Below are 6,000 nucleotides of genomic sequence, written 5' to 3'. Positions count from 1 at the left end.
GAATCATTGTTGAGTAAACCCTAGTTTGTATTTCGTCGAGTACTTTTCGGCTGAAACCTTCGAGATCTACTTGCCCTCTACATCCAACAAAACCTTAGTCTACTACTTGTAGGCATTGACAAGTTAATACCTTGTCACTTTCCCCTTCCGGTCCGCGTCCGAGACGTGGAAGCCATGGCAATGGATCAAGTGTATGTGAACGAAGAAGAGAGAGGCAGAACCTATTGACACAAGGGATGGCCGTTGTGGGTGTTTATAAGGGAGAGATGACCGTTGTAGGGGTTTACACAATAAATTAAGGAGGAGGTGACCGTTGTGGGGGTTTACACAATAAATTAAGGAGGACATGATCGTTGTGGGGGTAGTCATCTATGTTTTGTGTTTAGTCAGACTTCCCTTTAAACTTTGACCACATATATAGGAAAAAGTAATAGCATTTATGACACTAATTTAGTATCCCGAGATTCGTTTTGAAATGTAGTTTCAAATTATACCAAAATCTCATCATATATTTGACTTAGTACAATAGCTAAAAGTACACTTATTTGTGGACGGAGGGAGTATATCTCAACAAAAAAGTAATGCGGACTATCTTGACGGAAATGGAACATCGTGATATGGTTTATCATTTTACCGTGAAAAGTAATGCCTAAAAGAAATGGTAATTCATGATAGTTTATCATTTTACCGTAATGGCTACAAGAAATCGGTGATTGTTCATCATTTTTTGCGTGGAAAGTAATGGCTACAAGAAATGGGTGATGGTGTATCATTTTTTGCGTGGAAAGTAATGGCTACAATAAATGGGTGATGGTGTATCATTTTTTGCGTGAAAAGTACAAATCGGTGATGGTTTATCATTTTTTGCGTGAAAATAATACCTAAAAGAGTTTATAATTTAGCTCGTGAAAAATAATACAGAAAACCAAACTTTAGCGTACTGGGTAACCGCCCTTTAGCATACATAGAGGGTGGAAGCTAACCGCCAACAAAGAGAGAGAGAGAGGGTGGTGGCCCCGACCAGAGAGAGATAGGGGTTATCCTGCCCGTTAAATCATACGATCAACGGTCGGCGGGCACGATCCGCGTGACATGGGCTAGACCAATTAGGGCAATGTTGGGCGTCTGTGAGAATTTGTGAATGGAGAGGGCAAAACTGAGTAGTATCAAGAAACCAAGGGCAAGTGAGTAGTAAACAGACTAAGGGATTCAAATATGAGATTTAAAAAATGAAAAATGCGTGTTTTGTACAATGAAACCCATCTTGGCCTACCTCAAACTATTTGCAATACAAATATACATGAGTGTGAAAATTATGGCCTCATTCAGACAAAGTATGTTTTGGGGAAAGCTGTTTTGGGTAGGGCTTATTGTGGAAAACCATGCACCTTCATAGCTACTAGGTGATTTGAAGAGTGGAAATTTGTGGTAAAACTTGATTTATCTATGATTTGAGAAGTGGCAACTTGTGGTAAAGACTCCATGAGTAAGTGCCACTCATTTAGGGAATTTTTTGCACATTAAATAACTCATTTAACTGGTTAATCCCATTTGTTGACTCTCTGTTGACCAGCCACTTGAGGATAAAACTGAGTATATTGCACTAGCCAGTATTAGCACCCAATGGTAAAACTAAGCACACAAAAAATGCTAGTATATGACTCGAGGCTATACCTGAGTATATCTAAATTTCCATGGTTAGACTCGAGGATGCGTGTTGCGGTACAGAAGTGGAAGACGTGCCATTGTTGACGCGTGTTGCGGTGCAAACGTGCACTAGTGGACGCGTAGGACGCGGGTCGCATTTAGGACGCGTAAGCCCCTCTCTCCCTCCCTCTGCACACAGTACGTCTCATTGTCGCTCACGCACGAAACCACGCCTCTCAAGTCCCATCAACTTCTCCAAATCGAAGGAAAAACCCCAACCTCCGTACGAGCCCTGCCGGCGATGGAGAAGAAGAATGCGTAGGCGGCCATCGCCGCCGAGCCCGTCGCCGCCGAGCCCATCGCCTCCGAGCCCGTCGCCTCCGAGCCCATCGCCTCCAAGCCCGTCGCCGCCAAGCCCGTCGCATCCGAGCCCGTCACCGCCGAGCCCGTCGCCTCCGAGCATGTCGCCTCCGAGCCCATCGCCTCCAAGCCCGTCGCCGCTGAGCCCGTCGCCGCCGAGCCCGGCGCCTCAGAGCCCGTCGCCTCCGAGGGCGGCGCATCCAAGCGCGGCGCCTCCATGAGCTGGGCCTCTCTCATGGGTGACGAACCACTTCACAAGATCGGCGAATGCTTACTGGCGAATGAGGAGTACCTGGACGCCTACTCTGCTATGAGGCAAGTCTGTAGAAATTGGCGCTCAGGTTTACTTGAGCCCAACGTGCGCCTGCACGAATGGATCATGGTAGACCACGCCCTTCCACGCGCCGCTGAGTTCACCTTCCTCCAATTCGGCACATCCCGCTACGTCACCATAGATCTATCGGAAGTTCGTGCAAGGTTCAAATTCCTCCAAATTCCTCCATATCTATAGGGTTAATTTATTCTTATTTTCAATCTTAGTGCTGAATGTTATCTTCATCAATATATTTTAGATACTACTTCATCGACTTTTGCTATGGTGTCATCGTGCTTGCCCAGAAGAACCCGCCGCACGAGATACGGCTTCTGAACCCACTCACAAAGGCATCGAACACTATGTTTGAGGCGCAGATGCCATCTGTTTTTCTGAATTCAGTCGCTGTAATCAAATCCCCGACTATGGTCTTCGTTTTCTCACATTACCCGAGCGAAATTAGTTGGGTCGATGAGAGCACTCCTACTAAGGATATATATGAAGATTGGGGAGATGGTAGTTTTTCGATGGAGAACCATTCTTTGCGTTGCATTACCCCGTTCAATGGTGAACTGTATGCAATAGCTGTGGATAATTTTGAGTCCGGAAGAATAGTGTGCACCAATGTACAGTTGCAGCAGCGCGCGAGCACTGTCAAGATGGAGACACTAATTTCATTTCCACAACTTGGAAATGACAAGTTCTATCTTGTGAAGTCGGATGGTGATCTGCTTCTTGTGTTGTTGAACAACATGCTTTTGGAGGACCAACCATTGGTGTACCGTGTGGACACTCAGAGCCGCTCTCTCCATCCGGTCAGTAACATTGGCAGTCATGCCTTCTTCGTGCATTATATCCGGTGTATCTCCATCGACACCAGAGTGCACTCGACACTTCTACCTGGCTGCATCTACTACGCCGATTTGGGTTATATCAGAGAGTACATTCATGATACAAAGGCCTGGGATGAGTGGCCACGATATGTGGATAGAATGGGAAACTACGGTCTGAGAAATGAACACAGGTCATACCGTCTGGAGGATGTATTGGCCGCACATTGCAGACGGAAGGAGTTCAATGAATATTTCGTTGGGATAATGCACGAATGGGGCGACGAAGAAATATATGAGCAATGAGGAATCTTCTAGCTGGCCATACATTGCGTGCGTCTTGTATTTTTTTCATCTTAGTTTGTCGTGAACATTAACAATGTTATTGGCTGCTTTTGGCTGCTGTATGCAGTTTATGTATTATACTTAGTTTTCTGATTATGCTGCTGTGAATTTATCATATACTAGCTTCTAGATTTGCTGTCATATTAGGCAAAAAACGAGGGTCAAAAGGTAGAAATAGAAGCTTCTCTAGATTTGATACTAATTTGGTGAAAAAGACAGAGAGAGAAAGATTGGAAAAGGTGCTCTTAAAAGGGAAAATGTCAATTTGGGCCGAGAGAGACAAAACCATGCACACCATCAAGCAACAGCTCTAGAAAATCAGCATGACATTGTCTACCGATTTTTGGCACAAAAAATCAGAAATCTTCCTGCAGTTATGTATATACACCACATAGGACTTCGTGAACATTAAGGTACACATTTATAAAGACAACTTTTGTTACATATTGCGAATATAGAAATCTGATATGTCTAGGAATTAGTAAATATATAGACCAATTAGTTAGTAGATAGCATTTCAGCAAAGAAACTACTGCATAGTCAGTTACACCTCACTACAAAATCTGCATGAGCTCCAATCTTTTTCTTTTTTCAGAAGAGGGCCATTAGTTATTTAAAAGTGTAAACTAAGATGGTGAATGCACATTTCACATGTAACGAGTGATTGCTCACTGTATTGTTTTAATATGTATATAAGCAGAAGTAACATTAAGTGTGTATTAGTGCCTAAAATAATTCTATGAACATATGTAATTACTGTACATAGCGTAATGCCCTTCTCTTAATTTACTTAGAGTGTGACTGAAACCAGATTCACTAAAAACTGCTTTTCACCTCACTCTAGTTTTCCCTTTTTCACAAAAGAAGTATCCATTAAAAGATTAAGAACTTACCCAAGTACCTCTATATTGATGATGGACCAGGTATCCACTTGACTGAAACAACATGAATACAGTTCTTCATGAACCTTTCTAATAACAGTTTCCTCTAATTATACTGCAAGGACTTCTATATCGGAGATCAGTATTCCCATCAGACCAAGTAGCTAATGAATCAGACCAATAGAACTGACGGGGTATAGATTAGGATTATTGTTTCTACATCAGTAGGTTCGAACCTAGACGGATTATGTGAGTTAGCGGATGTCAAAACAACCTGCATACAAATACATAGCATTACACATACTCTTCAGTATGGATCCATCTTTCCAATTCAATTGGAACTGTAGGTCACCAAAAAATTAATCATCTTTGCCATCTTCAGTTCTGTTGTACCATCAAGGTGTATCATTAACTTCACCAGTTGAACAATTGTCAATACTTGTGAAAGATATGCACCGAAAATAATAACATCATTTAGTAATAAAAAATACTTGATGACTGCTACGATTGCCACCATATGCCATCTGGTACAACTAAATTAGCCTTTAGATGCTTTGAGTCAAATCTCTCCTATTTTCTTAGCAAAATATAAGCAATAAGAAATACATAAGCTGCTTGAGTCAGAACGAGATGTTTACAAATTACCCATTGGACAAATTAAGGAGCAGATTGTGTCAGACACCAGGAATTTCTACCAATGCTCTCATCCACAATGTATTTATGTCATTGTGTATTAGTAATGAGAGAAGAAAAGAGGTGAAGCAAGGAGAAACCCCAACACCAAATCAATATCACGTCCGTTAGGCTGCCTAGCTCTCCTGGTAAATTATATACTGGCCTGCCATCTCCGATCTGACGTATCTTATGCTACCATCTATGCCATACACTATAACTCTTGGCAATGCAAACACACAACAGACCAAGGAACTGGGACAAAGAAGCTGCTAAATAGGTATGAAAGCAACAAATTGATTCCAATTTCCAATGATTGTATCATACCTTGTAGAATGGTTTACCAGCAACGTTACTTCCAAATATATACACCAAAGACATCAACACTTGTGGAGCTATGACTGCATAATAGATGATCCTTAAGTCCAAATAGGTCTGAACGTGTCTATAAAAATTTCAGAAAGAATACTTCTGATTTGTGCATACAGTTCATAACTCTGTTAACATTATCATCACATGGATAATAGTATATGGAGTTAAAAAATTCTATACACAGTTTCATTGGATTTCATTTCCTAATAGTATTGCTGGATCGTTTCATTGGATTTCGGTTACTAACCTCTAACAAAAACACATATTACAATAATATTAGTGCAGGAATCACCAGTGGGGCAAGTTTTAATCAATGAGCAATTCAACACAATGCAGAGAACAGTATCATATTCCAACTGATATATTCACCAGGCTTCATGAATCACCGACTTTCTATATAGAATGCAAAAAAACTGAAGGTTGAAAAGATAAAAGGAAGAGAAATCCCAGTGTGCAATCCTTCCAGCAGCAAGCTTGTAATTATTTATTCTCCTCGTTGCTACAACCAACATGAGAGAGCATCACCGACAGACAAGCTTGGATGTATATGGAGGCATGGTCAGAAGAGTTGACACCAACA

The sequence above is a fragment of the Lolium perenne genome, chromosome 4 (assembly GCF_019359855.2).
Source record: "Lolium perenne isolate Kyuss_39 chromosome 4, Kyuss_2.0, whole genome shotgun sequence".
Classification (NCBI taxonomy): Eukaryota; Viridiplantae; Streptophyta; class Magnoliopsida; order Poales; family Poaceae; genus Lolium; species Lolium perenne.
The sequence above is the reverse complement of the archived record's forward strand: the minus strand, read 5'-3'. Positions refer to the sequence as shown.